The 15,604-nt window shown below is 42.9% G+C and overlaps 1 protein-coding gene and 1 long non-coding RNA gene across 13 annotated transcripts in view; one reads left to right on the top strand and one right to left on the bottom strand.

Moving 5' to 3' along the window:
* The window catches only part of phf14 (PHD finger protein 14), a 256,949-nt gene that overhangs the window by 122,574 nt on the left and 118,771 nt on the right, over positions 1-15,604 (bottom strand). For 2 of the 12 annotated variants that reach the window (XR_015862921.1, XR_015862925.1), the window contains one exon: positions 12,493-14,427. The exons of the other annotated variants lie outside the window; for them this stretch is intronic. The gene's annotated coding sequence lies outside the window, so the exon portion shown is untranslated. The remainder of the gene's footprint in view (positions 1-12,492; positions 14,428-15,604) is intronic. 12 annotated transcript variants of the gene reach the window in all.
* LOC148385873 (uncharacterized) lies at positions 5,024-9,442 on the top strand. The gene is made up of 2 exons (XR_015862939.1): positions 5,024-5,057; positions 8,051-9,442. It is a non-coding gene; the product is annotated as an uncharacterized LOC148385873 (long non-coding RNA).

The following is a 15,604-nucleotide window of genomic DNA, read 5'->3' as shown; positions in this document are numbered from 1 at the left end:
TCCGCCTCGGCTGGTTCCCCATGTCGGCCATAACAAGTGAAAATGCGGCCTCTTCCCCTGGAAGTCCGGCCAAGTTTGGCGAATATTTTCTAAGTGCCAACGACTCAACCGCCGTAAAGTGTCCGCCTCGGCTGGTTCCTCCGGTCGGCCAGAACAAGTGAAAATTCGGCCTCTTCCCCTGGAAGTCTGGCCAAGTTTGGCGAATATTTTCTAAGTGCCAACGACATTCATTTAGACATGGCGATTGAATGTTTACGTACCGGTAGTTATTGTCGTTGCTTGACGTGCGATGACTCGCACATTCGCTCAATACCCAGTACTTCCCCCTAGCAGTCATCGTCGCTGTCTGGCTTTCGATGTCCGTTATTGAGGTGAGAATATTTGAAATTGTTGCTGAGGATGCGTGTTAATGCGACGAACGCTTTATAATGATTCAGTTTCTCGCAGTTTGATGAGCCTGACGGACGCACACCCACGCACAATGAGATGCATGAGAAACGGCCTTGGTTACCATCACATTTGAAGCGATGAATACGAAGTTAGATTTTATGACTTGGTGTATAAGTCGAGGTCGATTTTTTTCGGTCGATTTTGGATCGAAAAAGGTAACAGGCAGTGAAAACAATCTGATCTGTCGCTTTTGGCTCAATGTCACATACCAAATGAAATACTCAATGTCAAGACTAATACTTCTCGAAAGAAGAAAAAGACCCTGCTCAACTGCTCAATCATACTTGAATTTATATCATATTTTGTATGCACTTGGCGTCACTTAGAGCTGGGCTAATCATAAGCTGATAGATGCTTAGCGTAGTCACACGATGTTCCACATGTAATGTGTGCTCTGCATGCAGTAGAAATGTAGAACAAATAAAGGATTTTAGGCAAGTTTCTGTTTACATACATCATGTATGTAAAAGTCAATGAAAAATATTTAACTGTTGATAGAAGACAACAGCGATAAAGAAAACAATGTTCTAGAATTCTATAAATGTTGTGAATCAGCAAAGAGTTTGGAATTCAATTAATATCTGGTTACTGGCACTGTTAATATTGTCTTCTGTCAAACAATTAATTCTTGTTACAGATGCTTTGAAGTACCTAATCAAAATCTTTAACGTTTGTATTGTCCGATCTGTCGCTTTTGGCTTAATGTCACGTACCTAATATCAAAACTACAAATTTTTGAAAACATCATCAAAATGTAGCATCCAGCAGGTTGGTGGCCTTCCTGTGTGCATGAAGAATAAGATAACAATGACTGCCTGTTTTGGGGGTTAGGTCATTTGGTCATTTGACAGTCATAATCCGAGATCTTTTGAACATGCATATCATACATGTCACTAATTTAACTAAAAATGCAAATAGATTTGATTAATAGACAGACAGACCGACAGAAGTCATGTGATAGCCATAGTATTATTTTGCTCAGACAAATTGCAAGGTCTTACCTTAGTAGATTTTTCTGACAGTTTCGGCAGTAACTTCCGCGGAAGTTACAAAAGAATACTATGGCTATCACAAATGAAGACATAACGAACACAATCCAACGAAGAAGTCATGTGAGTACCAACGTTCATTAAAAACCAAACAGTTTGTTGTCAACTTATTATTATTGAAATGGGGGAAGCTAAACTTGTTTTCTTTATGTCTAGAAAAACAAATTAAATGTCAAATCAAATGAACGTATAAGGTTTCTTTTTTATGACCTTATCATCTTTAAACTTTTTTTTAATGTTTTCCTAGTTCTAGTGCAGGCATGTCCAAAGTCTGGCCCGCGGGCCAAATCCGGCCACCGGTCAGATTCGGTCTTATAATGTATTATTTATGGCCCGCCTGCACTGTCAAACTGAATAAAATTAAAAAAAAAAATCATGAAACTTGAAACTGTAATTCCTCCTATTACCAAAAGGTGGCTGCACCACACCTCTCCGTTCATTTCTGCCATGGCAACTGCAAAGAAAACGAGGAAGGTTGACGCTGAGGGCTTCAAGAGAAATGGGAATTGCGATACTTCTTCACTGAATATCAAGACAATTGTGTTTGTCTAATTTCTAAAGAGACGGTTGCCTTATTTAAAGACTTCAACCTAAAGAGACACTATCAGACTAAACATGCTAACACATACGACAAGCTAACAGGGAACGACCGCGCTGATAAAGTGAAGCAGCTCCAAGCTGAACTGACATCACCATTGCAATTCTTCACGTGGGGCTGTGAGTCAAAAGTGAATTAAAAGTAAATATTACTTAATATTAAATATTATTATTATTAAGTGGCCATGTTAATACGGTTGATGTTATGACCTTGTAGACGTGACACAAACTATTACTTTCTGAAAGATATTGTAAATGACAAGAGCAAAATTCAAATTTTAATAATAACAGACAACTTTGCATTACGTATAACTCCTGTTTAAAATGTTCATGAGGCAAAAATAATTTTAAACTCATGTAAATTTAAGGTATTTCATACAGTTTGTTCAATGTTATCTGACTCTTCAGATATGAATGAAAGGCAGAATTTGTGTTTTAAGAGTTGTTCACATCTGCCTGAGTGGCTTATATTTGGTTACTTTGTTATTTAAAAAAAGACACTTGGGACAATGAAAGTTGTTTTATAACAGTGTGTATTTGCATGAAATTTTTGTAGTTAAAAAATGTTAGAAAAAACTATTGCCCCCGGGCCCCTTCACTTTATCAAATCTGCCTCTCCTTGCAAAAGGTTTGGACACCCCTGTTCTAGTGTCTTATAAAATACATATAAGAGACTAATTATAGAAAAATATACAATTGTTTGGCTTCTGTATGTATATCATATATTTATACAAATACACTGCTCAAAAAAATTAAAGGAACACTTTGAAAACACATCAGATTTCAATGGTGACATTTTTTTGGGGATATCTATACTGATATGGACAGTCTTAGGAACAAAAGGATGCCACATCTTTTGATGGAAATAAAGGTTTTCAGCCTACAGAGGGCTCAGTATACAGACACCCCAAAAAAATCAAAGTGAAAAAATTATATGGCAGGTGTTAGGGTTTTACAGAGTATCCTTATCGTATGATTATGTTGGAATGCAACCGGTAATGAATCCCATTCTATACAAGGTCGTAAAACACCCCCTGATAGGTTTTGATTAGAGCACAAGGGCTTTCTATTCAGTCTACTCTTGCCCCCACTCTTTCTCTTAATAAATATGTCCTTGCAGTTGGGAGAGTTTCAGACTTCACTCCTTCAACGTGTGAACTCTCCACCTGCAGGTGTCTAAAAGAACTTGCTTGTCTCTCGTGTGGTTCTTGCAAAATAAGTTGGAGTGAGCAAATCTCTAACAGCAGGCTCGTACTTTTTGCCTAAATTCAAATTCTGCAACTCAAAATTATTTCCAATATCTTGTGTGGACCCCACGAGCTTGTATGCATGCTTGACAACATCGCGGCAGGCTCGTAATGAGACCACGGATGGTGTCTTGTGAAATGTCCTCCCAGATCTGTCTAAGGGCATCAGTGAGCTCCTGTAAAGTCTGAGGAGCAACCTGGCGGCGTATGATGGACCGAAACATTATGCCCCAGAGGTGTTCTATCGAGTTTAGATCAGGTGATCGTGAGGGCCATTCAATTGTGTCAATTCCTTCATCCTCCAGATACTGTCTGCATACTCTTGCCACAAGAGTCCGGGCATTGTTGTGGATCAGGAGGAACCCAGGACCTACTACACCAGCGTAGGGTCTGACCATGGGTGCAAGGATTTCATCCCGATACCTAATGGCAGTCAGACTGCCGTTCTCTAGCCTGTAGAGGTCTGTTCGTCCCTCCATGGAAATGCCTCCCCAGACCATCACTGACCCACCACCAAACCGGTCATGCTGAATGATGTTGCAGGCAGCATAGCGCTCTCCTTGGCTTCTCCAGACCCTTTCACGTCTATCACAGGTGCTCAGGGTAAACCTGCTCTCATCTGTGAAAAGCACAGGCCGCAAGTGGCGGACTTGCCAATTCTGGTGTTCTATGGCAAATGCCAATCGAGCTCCACGGTGCTGAGCAATGACTTCAAGAGGGTTAAGAAATTCCCTCATGTGCCCAGTCGTGATAATGACTCTAGCTAAAGCCAACACTTGTGGAAAACCAGTTAAAAAAGATCAAGAGGGAGGAACTTGAAATGGCCACCTGCAAAATCAGTCCTGTTTTGGGGACCATCTCGTTGTTGCCCCTCTCGTGCACCTGTTGTTAATTCCATCAACACCAATGCAGCTGAAACTGATTAACAACCCCTTCTGCCATGTACCCGACCAAAACCTTATCAGAAAGGTCTAATTGAATTCATGCCATACCCTGATAAAAAAAAACCTGTTCCTTTTATTCTTTTGAGCAGTGTATATGACATGCAGACACAAATGAATCCCATACATTGGATGTTAGGGTTTTCCAGGTTATCTTTATCGTAGGATTATGTTGGAATGTAGACTATAATGATTAAATCAATCTTGTCTTGCCCTCACAATGTAATGATTAAATCAATCTTGTCTTGCCCTCACAATGCAGAGTAAGATGAAGTGGTTGCTTCCTCTGCTTGATTGACCAGCTGCAGGGGAAGCAATCAAAGTTGTTCTGTTTCCCACAACAGTGTAAAACACCCCCTGCTCTGATCTTATCAGAGGCCGGGGGTTCACCAAACCTGTCCACTCCCACCCCCACTCTGTTCCTCCTAATAAATATGCCCTTGCAGGGAGGAGACTTTTAGATTTCATTCCTGTAGCGAGTGATCTCTCCACCTGCAGGTGTCCAAAAGAACTTGCCTTGTCTCCGTGTGGTTCTTGCAAAATAAGTTGGAGTGAGCAAATCTCTAACATTTTGGTGCCGAAACCCGGGACCCTCATACCCATCATCTGGCTGACGGAGGACGACGCGCTGCACACCGTCGACGGGCCAGCGTCCACTAGCCGGACCTGGTAAAGAAAGACCTGGGAAGGAAATTCTTCACTGGGCCAGCATCTGCCTTCGTCTGACAGAGGTGGATTGACGGGACCCGGCAGTGCAACGAACCAGGAGACAAGTAAGTTAAAAGCCTGAAGTTGTGTTGTGTTGTTAAACGCGTAACACGTAGAGGTGCACAAGAGATACGGCTTTGGTTTGTCCGAGCTATGAGATACGGCTTTGGTTTGTCCGAGCTATGAGATACGGCTTTGGTTTGTCCGAGCTATGAGATACGGCTTTGGTTTGTCCGAGCTATGAGATACGGCTTTGGTTTGTCCGAGCTATGAGATACGGCTTTGGTTTGTCCGAGCTATGAGATACGGCTTTGGTTTGTCCGAGCTATGAGATACGGCTTTGGTTTGTCCGAGCTATGAGATACGGCTTTGGTTTGTCCGAGCTATGAGATACGGCTTTGGTTTGTCCGAGCTATGAGATACGGCTTTGGTTTGTCCGAGCTATGAGATACGGCTTTGGTTTGTCCGAGCTATGAGGCCTAAAAAAGCGCTGGAACTTGTGTGATTGTGTGTGTGACTGGTCGGATAAATTGACTAAGAAGCAGTTCTAGCATTGATCCACGGCAATAATACAGGCTAGTAATTCGTTGAAAGGTCAATTTAAACCTGCATTGAGGATCCTCAAAGACATAATTAAATAAATAAGTAATAAATAAGTAATAATAATAATAATATTTTTGAGAAAATAAATTGTATAACCTAGAACTACCAGGATTAAGATGGGAAACAAAAACGGTAATTCTCTACCTCTTGACGGAGATGAGAAGTACATGGCGAGTAGATTTCTTAATTGTATGCAATATATGCCAAAGTGGAAGAAAAAGTATGGAGTAGAAGGGAAGTTGAGAGTTGAAGTGTGGAAGATAGTAGTTGATGTTTTAGAAGAGAGTGTGGAAAGAAAGAAAAATGGGCTGAAAAAGAAAAGAAAAGAGAGAGAATTGGATTGTGCTAAAGTGTGGTTGAAAGCTTCACAAGAGAGAAAAGAACAAATCCAAAAGACAAAAGATAGAAAGATGAAAGGTGGTGAGGCTGAGACTATGTTTGTCAGGCCGGGAGACAATTAGGCCACAGTGCGCAGGCGCACTGCTGCGGCCGTGGCTCCAGCCGACGCTGAAGGGGCAGCTCGAGCAGAGGAGCAAGAGGGGCCTTCCGCTCGTACGCAAAACTTGTATCCAAGCTTAACAAACCTGCATCCCCCCCCATATAACAGCAAAGGAAGTCAGGGTCACGTTAGTAGAAGTCCTGTACAAACAAGGAGTTTGACCACTGCTGCTAGATTTTCTCAAAATTTAGACAAGGTTGATGTATGCCCAATGATACAGGTGCCAAACCCTAATGTAGGGGAAGGCCAACTCCCACATACATATGTTTTCCGACCATGGACTTTGGAAGAGGCAAGAAAAGCAGTTGAAGCTCAGTGGCCTAGTCACCAGCTCAGTGGCCTAGTAGTAGAGTGTCCGCCCTGAGACTGGAAGGTTGTGGGTTCAAACCCCGGCCGGGTCATACCAAAGACTCTAAAAATGGGACCCATTGCCTCCCTGCTTGGCACTCAGCATTAAGGGTTGGAATTGGGGGGTTAGATCACCAAATGATTCCCGAGCGCGGCACCGCTGCTGCTCACTGCTCCCCTCTCCCCCAGGGGATGGATCAAAATCACATGGGGATGGGTTAAATGCAGAGGACAAATTTCACCACACCCAGATGTGTGTGTGACGATGATCATTGGGACTTTATCCCTGTTGCTGAAGACCCAGATAAATGGGCAGAGGACATGGCCGGAATTATACATTCCTATAGACTGAATGGACATGAGGCAGGAGAAGCTGCAATGTCCTCCTTGGGAAAAGACTGGGCGAAGGTTAGAGGAAATTATACAGGTAGAAATAATCAAGGGCCTTTTCCCTATCCCATTGAGGAAAATCAATTGGGAGGGGAGTATGCAGCACAATGGAATGGTCTTGTGCAAAGAGTGCGAACTATATTTCAAAGACGAGCGAATTATGGTCATTTGGCAGGAATAAAACAGAAGCCTGGCGAAGATACTGATGATTTTCGTTTGAGATTTGAAAAAGAATTCAGGGTGCATAGTGGCATCCCATTCAATGATACAGCTGAGAGTGCTTATCAACAACAGCTTAAAAATGCGCTCCTCACTAATTTCCGCCCTGAAATAGGCAACTGGGTGAGGAAACATCTGGTGGAAGTGGACGTTGCAAGTGTGACAACAACTATGCAATGGGCCAGACATGCTGAAAAAGTGATCAAAAAAGGCAAAAGTTCTGATGTATTTCATCTAGATAATGATGATGATGAACTAGATGAAGATACAACAATCTCCTACCAAAGTTCCCGAAGGGGCAGAGGAAGAGTTAGATACAAACAACGTCGCAAGCCACCATTCAAATCAGAACCCCCATCAGATTCAGACAACTGTTGGAACTGTGGGGGACGAGGACACTTTGCACGAGAGTGTCGTTCTGCAAAGCAATATCAATCAAAGAGTGCAGGAAGGGGCAGAGGAAAAGCCGAATTTTTAGCATGACGAGTTTCCTCCTCTTTGACCGCTTATGCTCATACAGAGAAAGAAAGAAACACGTAGCTTTTGGATTGATAATTAACTAGAAAAAAAAAAAAAAAAAAAAACTGGAGAACCAGTAACACATGTAGAAGATGTGTGAACTGAGAAATTGAGAAGCGTTTTGGAAAGAAAGTCAAATTAAATGATGATGGAATCGTATGCATTCCCCCAAAAAGTTTGTCAAGGTGTGAGGCATGGGCGTTGCCAAGCCTCAAAAGGAGGGAGTGAGTAGGGCAGATAGTGGAAGATAGTAAGAATACAACACTTTATGACAATGAATTTTCGAATAAATTTGGTGTTATACTGTGGTAAAATTTTTTTGTTCTGGTGTAGATAGGTTAGCAACACGAGAGATTTAGGGGTTCAAAAGAAAGACAGTTAAAAGAAAACATTTTTGATTTGGACAATTGCAGGCTAACAGGCAAACTGAAGGATGTGTCCAATGCAAATTTACTGCCGCCTGATCTCTCCCCCTCACAGGTGGACAACCCCATCAATCCAGGAGACTGGGTCTACATCAAGATCATCAAAAGAAAGAACTGGGCCAGCCCGCGGTGGGAGGGACCGTTCCAAGTTTTGCTTGCTACTCCCACGGCGGTAAAAATCTCTCAACGGCCCAGCTGGATTCACCTCAGCCACTGCAAGTTGCAGAGAGTGCTGGACCCCTAATTCGGAGTGGTGGGGAAGGCTGACTACAAAGGGGCCCCGTCGTTTAGGGCGAGGCGTCTCAATGTTGGTGAAGAATTCATCGATCCCCACTCCGCTAGGCGAGGGGATGTCCCAGTGTCTCTGCCATCCTAGTAGCAACGGGGCTCCATATGCCAGATGGATCCTCTGCTGCGTTGTGGTTGGAGCGTGCTATGGTCTATTGACTCATCTGAACAGACCAAATGACAATGTTGCCCGTGGTAAATGATGGTCACATGATGAGAACTATGAAGACTGGTCATGGGACCCCAGAAACCCATACGACCTGCGTTATCCCATGTTTGAAGTCTGCTGTGTCGAAGTTTGTGTCCTCTACTGTAGCCCAAGTTCATATACAACTTCTTAGAGATGACGGATGTGATGACGATAATGACACGTGGATTGCGTAGATGCTGTTCTGTTGAGCATGTTTTACAGAAACTTGATGATTTGACCATCGAAAATGTTTCGCAAGTGATGGATACAATGATGTACTGTTTCTGTGTTTTTCTTTTTATTTTTTTTATTATTGTTAGCATTCTGGTCGCCTTAGGCAAAGGGACCGTGTAAGAATTTTCCTGCTAATGACATCTGGCCAGCAGGTTTTTCGCTTACACAATAAGTTTGATCTGGGGTATTGAGGTAATGCCTCATCTTCACTGGAAAGTGTTGCTATCATTGTTTGTTGTTTTTATTTTTACCATTCTACTTTCTTCATTATACGTATATATATATATGTGTTTTTTTTCTTCTTGCTTGTCTTTGTTGTTTGGGGTGACATAATCATATGATAAAACAGGAGGGAGATGTTAGGGTTTTCCAGGTTATCTTTATCGTAGGATTATGTTGGAATGTAGACTATAATGATTAAATCAATCTTGTCTTGCCCTCACAATGTAATGATTAAATCAATCTTGTCTTGCCCTCACAATGCAGAGTAAGATGAAGTGGTTGCTTCCTCTGCTTGATTGACCAGCTGCAGGGGAAGCAATCAAAGTTGTTCTGTTTCCCACAACAGTGTAAAACACCCCCTGCTCTGATCTTATCAGAGGCCGGGGGTTCACCAAACCTGTCCACTCCCACCCCCACTCTGTTCCTCCTAATAAATATGCCCTTGCAGGGAGGAGACTTTTAGATTTCATTCCTGTAGCGAGTGATCTCTCCACCTGCAGGTGTCCAAAAGAACTTGCCTTGTCTCCGTGTGGTTCTTGCAAAATAAGTTGGAGTGAGCAAATCTCTAACATTGGATATTGTCAATTTTAGTGTGCTTGTAGAGATGTTCTTGACCGCAAAAGGCATTGTACACATTTAAAGTTCTGACAGCTGCCTTGTCCGGGCTCCTCTCATTGGGCTCCGCCATTTAAACGAGGCATAGAAAATAGCCTTGACATGTTTTGCCAAATGTGGAAGCTGAAATGTTTTTTCACACCACTTGCAGTAAAGGATAATCAGTGAGATCCTGGTTGGTTCAATACCTTGCTGAAGGCATCTTCATGGTACTGAGGACACATTGCGGCATTTCGCATGTGTCCGTTCGTTGACTTCCGGGTTAGAGCAACATTGGGGTCTGAATTGTTGACTGCCGCTTCTGTCCTGGACCGTGTCCGCTACATGTTTGTCCGCTATTTGTTTTGCGTTTCCCATTTTAAGTGTGCCCATCTTTTCTTTTATTTTCTCGTTTTTGTCTCCCGTCCACTCCGCAGCTCCGCTCGCACCATTCTGTTCCCACTCCCTCGGACTCCAAGCTACGTTAGCCAGCTAGCCAAACCACCACCGGACCCTACTGCCTCCCGGCTCTGAGCCTGTGGCTGCTTGCTCTGGACTCTGCAACAACTTTGACTCAGCTCTCTGGCCACCCAGCCGGTGTCCTCGGGGGGTGCCCCCACTCGCTGCGAGCCCGCCGGCCGTGGCTCAGCTGTGTGCCGCCATGGCACACTGGGGCTTGCCATTTGTGCGGGTACAGTCGGGATCGACCAACACCACAACACACTGCACCAACATCAGAACCCCGTCCACTGATGCTTCTACGCATTTCACTGCCCACCAACTTTTAGCTAACCAGCTACGAGCCACTGCTAGCATTTTATCTGGATTACCATAATTTCCGGACTATAAATCGCGTTTTTTTTCATAGTTTGGGTGGGGGGGCGACTTATACTCAGGAGCGACTTATATATGTTTTTTTTTCACATATTTTTACTTGATCATTAAGACATCACTTACAAGTATAGTTGAACACTTCCCATGTTCTTTTTAGTACAGTTGATCACTTCACATGCTTTTATATCTTTATCTTGAACATATTCAAAACATAAAAAATAGAGAAAACATCAAATAAAGCAATTAATTCTTTAAAGCACCATATCCAAGTCCACTGTCTGCTGTATGTACACTTGCTCCATTTTTGCTCCTCTTATATTTATTATTATCATTTATTATTTGTTTATTTATCATTTATTCAACACTCTTATTTATTAATTGTTTGTGCCTTCTTGGGTTTTTTTTTGTGTTGCTTGTATGCATATGTGTACTATCTCACCGAGGGATAGTGGAAACGTAATTTCAATCTCTTTGTGTGTCTTAGTATATTTAAAAAAAAAAAAAAAAAAAAAAAAAAAATCGACGATAAAGCAGACATTGACTGTGATAAAACAACCCAAAAAAATTATATTTTCAGACGAAACTGGATGAGGGCGCTCTAAATTTCACAGTTGGCCGTGAAAAAAAGAGCCATTGCACAAATATTGGCCGTAGCCAGTGAAACAATTTGAAATGAAAAGAATGGGGGAAATGTTTTTATTTATTAATTTATTTTATTTTATTTTTTTACCAACACAACTAATATCACCAAAATGAGCTCAAATCAAGGATCAAAACTGTGTTTAATTTTTGTAATGTGTTAAGAATTAAGAAAGTTATGCTTTTTTAAAGACTTCAAAAAGTGAATAAAAACCCCTTGCTTCCAGTTCAAAACACTAAAATGGCCTGTAACTGAGTGTTTGACTGTTCAGGACAAGTAAGAGCAAAGAGATTTTGATTCAACTTCTGAAGTTGGACATTGCATATGACATTCTCTCAATCCTCTTCTGGATCATCCAAATGCTCTCTAGCAAACTTCAGACAGGCCTGGATATGTACTGGCTTAAGCAGGGGGACACTCCTGGCACTCCAACATTTGAGTCCCTGGTGATGTAGTGTGTTTCGTAGTGTATGGGAGTCTTTGTTACTTTGGTCCCAGCTCTCTGCAGGTTATTGACTAGATCTCCTGTGTGGTTCTGGGATTTTTGTTCACCGATCTTGTGATCATTTTGACCCCACAGGCTGAGATCTGGTGTGGAGCCCCAGTTTGAGGCCATTATTGACCCAATACTTATTTTCCACCATAATTTGCAAATAAATTATTTAAAAATCAGACATTGTGATTTTCTGGATTTCTTTTTCATTTTGTCTCTCATAGTTGAAGTGTACCTATGATGAAAATTACAGCCATATCTCATCTTGTAAGTGGGAGAACTTGCACAATTGGTGGCTGTCTAAATACTTTTTTGCCCCACTGTAGGTTGATATTTAAAAGCAAGCTCGATTTTGGGTGCCTGTGATAAACATAGAAATTCTGCATCAAAATCACCAAATTAAAAACCACCCGACAGAAGGGGACTCCACTGTAATCCAAAAATAGAGGCACAAAATGTCACAGAATGAGTGGAGCTGGGCGACCAAATGAATCTTGGACCAGGGTTTATTGAGGAAAAACGTAGTTGGAAGTGAGGATGAGGGGAACAAACCAACAGAACCGGCAAACTAACATAACCTATCGGCAGCAGAGTGACAGAGATAACCGACAGACGGACAGACCAAATTGCAGAGAAAATAACCGAACAGAAAGACGAGACAAAACGACGAGAAACAAGACGACAGACAAGACTAAACACGAGAGACGAGAATAATCCGACAGGGGAGTGACAAGACTTAAATACAAGACAGGTAACAAGATGCAGGTGACGGTGATAACATAGATTGTGAACAAACAGGATGGGAGGGGCGAGTACACAGCGACGCAAACTGAAATTGTGGCAACATATACACATAATAAAACGACCAGGGACGAGTAGTGACAGAAAAGACATTGCTAATAAACCAAGGCACATTTTTCTGAGAGGAAACAGACATGTGTGATGTGGTCATATAAAAATTGCATCAAGAGTAATAGTGGAACTGGATTCTTTGTCACATACCTAATAGAAGTCACCGTATTTTCTGGACTATAAGTCGCTCCGGAGTACAAGTCGTACCAGCCATAAAATGCATAATAAAGAAGAAAAAGAGACTATATCAGTTGGACCGGAGTACAAGTCGCATTTTTGGGAGCACTTTATTTGACGAATCCAACACCAAGAACAGACAAGAACAGGCAACAACAGGCTAAACGATACGGTATGCTAACGTTACATAAACACAAACAAGGAGCTGATAACATGCCTGACGTAACATTAACAGTTATTCAAATAACCATAAAATAAATAACACGTTTATCAAACCATGTGTCACCGTGTCACTCCAAATAATTAAATTCATCGAAATCTTCGTCTTGTGTAAACAATGCCGCTTCTGACACCGGTCACCAGTGTATGCGGCGCTGATGTCAGACTCGTAGTCAGTTGCAGTTCAAATTATTCCATAGGCCTATATCACTATATATAAACTATATATTGATTGATTGATTGATTGATTGATTGATTGATATAGTGATTGATTGATATATTGAGTGATTGAAACTTTATTGATCCGGGGGTGGGGAAATTCAGGCCCCAGCAGTATTCATACCACAGAGCATGTTAGAGTGGTGCTCACTCTAACTTATTTTTGCAAGAACCACACGGGAGACAGTATGCCCTTTTAAATACCTGCAAGTGGAGAGTCATTCGTCACTGTGCATACAGTGATGATCGAATGAGGTCTGACTCAGGCCTCTTGCAAGAGCATTTTTATTGAGAGAAACAGGGTGGGGGTGAGAGTGGACAGGATGGAGTTGAAGCCCCTGACCCCTGGTCAAAGTATATCAGGGGGTGTTTTACGACGTTGTGTAAGACAGGACAAGCTAGGTTATTTATTACAGGTTACATTCCAACATCAGCATAAAACTAATTTAGCTAGGTTATTTATTACAGGTTACTACATTCCAACATAAGCATAGGATCAAACTAATCTATCAACCCTAACATATATCTATCAACCCTAACATATCCCTCCGGATTCATTCCCAGTGAGGGTTGGACTCCGCTAAGGCTGCCCTTTGTCAGTGATTCTGTTAATAACTTTTATGGACAGAATTTCTAGGCGCAGCCGAGGTGTTGAGGGTGTACGGTTTGGGAACCTCAGCATTGCATCTCTGCTTTTTGCAGACGATGTGGTGCAGTTGGCTTCTTCAAGCCGTGATCTCCAGCTCTCACTGGAGCGGTTCGCAGCTGAATGCGAAGCGATCGGGATGACGATCAGCACCTCCAAATCTGAGTCCATGGTCCTCAGTCGGAAAAGTGTGGAATGCCCTCTCCGGATCAGGGATGAGATCCTGCCCCAAGTGGAGGAGTTCAAGTATTTTGGGGTCTTGTTCACGAGTGAGGGCAGGTTGGTGCGTGAGATCGACACATGGATTGGTGCAGCGTCGGCTGTAATGCGGACTCTACCGGTCCGTCGTGGTGAAGAGAGAGCTGAGCCAAAAGGCAAAGCTCTCAATTTACCGGTCGATCTACGCTCCTCCCCTCACCTATGGTCACGAGCTATGGGTCGTGACTGAAAGAACGAGATCCTGGATACAAGCCGAAATGAGTTTCCTCTGCAGGATGTCCGGGCTCTCTCTTGGAGATAGAGTGAGAAGCTCGGTCATTTGGGAGAGACTCGGAGTCGGGTCGCTGCTCCTCCACGTTGAGAGGAGCCAGATGAGGTGGCTCGGGCATCTCATCAGGATATCTCCTGGACGCCTCCCTGGGGAGGTGTTCCGGGCATGTCCCACCGGTAGGAGACCCCGTGGACGACCCAAAACGCGCTGGAGAGACTATGTCTCTTAGCTGGCCTGGGAACATCTTGGGATCCCCGGGATGAGCTGGATGAAGTGGCTGGGGAGAGGGAAGTCTGGGAGTCCCTCCTAAAGCTGCTGCCCCCACGAACCGACCCTGGATAAGCGGAAGAAGATGGATGACTGGATAAAGAAGTGTTTCAGTGTGTTGACAGAGTCTGCGTTTGTACAGTGTTTTGACAATGAGAGCAGACGATGGATGCTACGTATATACCAGAAGGTTTGAATGATGGGTGCATGGAAGAATGGATGATAGTAATATTTTGTGACAGTTCATTGTAAACTAATAGAATGCAACGACCTAAGTTCAAACCGGCAGCATTTTGATCGATTGAGCAATCTACAGTTAGTGCAAAATGCCGCTGCGAGGCTGCTCTCACGGTCAAGAAAATTTGATCACATTACCCCAATATAAGCCAACTTACATTGGCTCCCGGTCCATTTAAGATGTGACTCCAAGGTTCTTCTATTAACCTATAAGTCACTGCATGGCTTAGCGCCTTCATATCTCGTCGACCTAGTCGTTCCTTATGTTCTGTCTCGTAACCTTCGTTCGCAAAACGCTAGTCTTTTAGTTACACCGAGGGCCAAGAAAATGTCTGCAGGTTCTAGAGCATTCTCTATTCGTGCTCCAGAGCTTTGGAATGCCCTACCAATGGATATTAGAACTACTACCTCAGTAGAAAAATTTAAGACGGCCTTTAACTAACTTGTAGTGGTCGATTTGGCCGGAGTTTGTTTTGTTCTCTCTGCCCACCCCCTCCCTGGCTGGGGAGGGGGTTAGGAGGCGCAAAAGCTGATAGCGGCTAGCTGGATTCTCGGGGACCAATTCTTGATGAAGAAACTGCAGCTCAACCTCCTTGAAGACACTGCCAGGACAATCGAGGGCACCTCCGACATCCATTTTTTCATTCATTTTCATATTATGTATTACTTGTGCCCTCTCTGCATCCATTACAACCTGGTGATCCTGAAGTCAAAGTCAAAGTCAAAGTCAGCTTTATTGTCAATTTCTCCACATGCCAAAGACACACAAAGAAACCGAAATTTCGTTCCCCCCTATCCCACGGTGACAAGACATGGCTCACAACAGACAAACAAGTAAACAAGTATAACAAAAGCGTGCTGAATAAATAATGAATAAATAACACAACAAATACATAAATAAATAAGAGGAGCAAAAAAAAAAAGGAGCAAGTGCGCGTACAGCAGACATTCCAGAAAATAGCGCAACAGTGCCGCACGCTACGCAGAAGGGGGTAGCGAGTTCAGGG

The sequence above is a fragment of the Syngnathus floridae genome, chromosome 15 (assembly GCF_059516105.1).
Source record: "Syngnathus floridae isolate MCC-2025c chromosome 15, RoL_Sflo_1.0, whole genome shotgun sequence".
Classification (NCBI taxonomy): Eukaryota; Metazoa; Chordata; class Actinopteri; order Syngnathiformes; family Syngnathidae; genus Syngnathus; species Syngnathus floridae.
The sequence above is the reverse complement of the archived record's forward strand: the minus strand, read 5'-3'. Positions and strand labels throughout refer to the sequence as shown.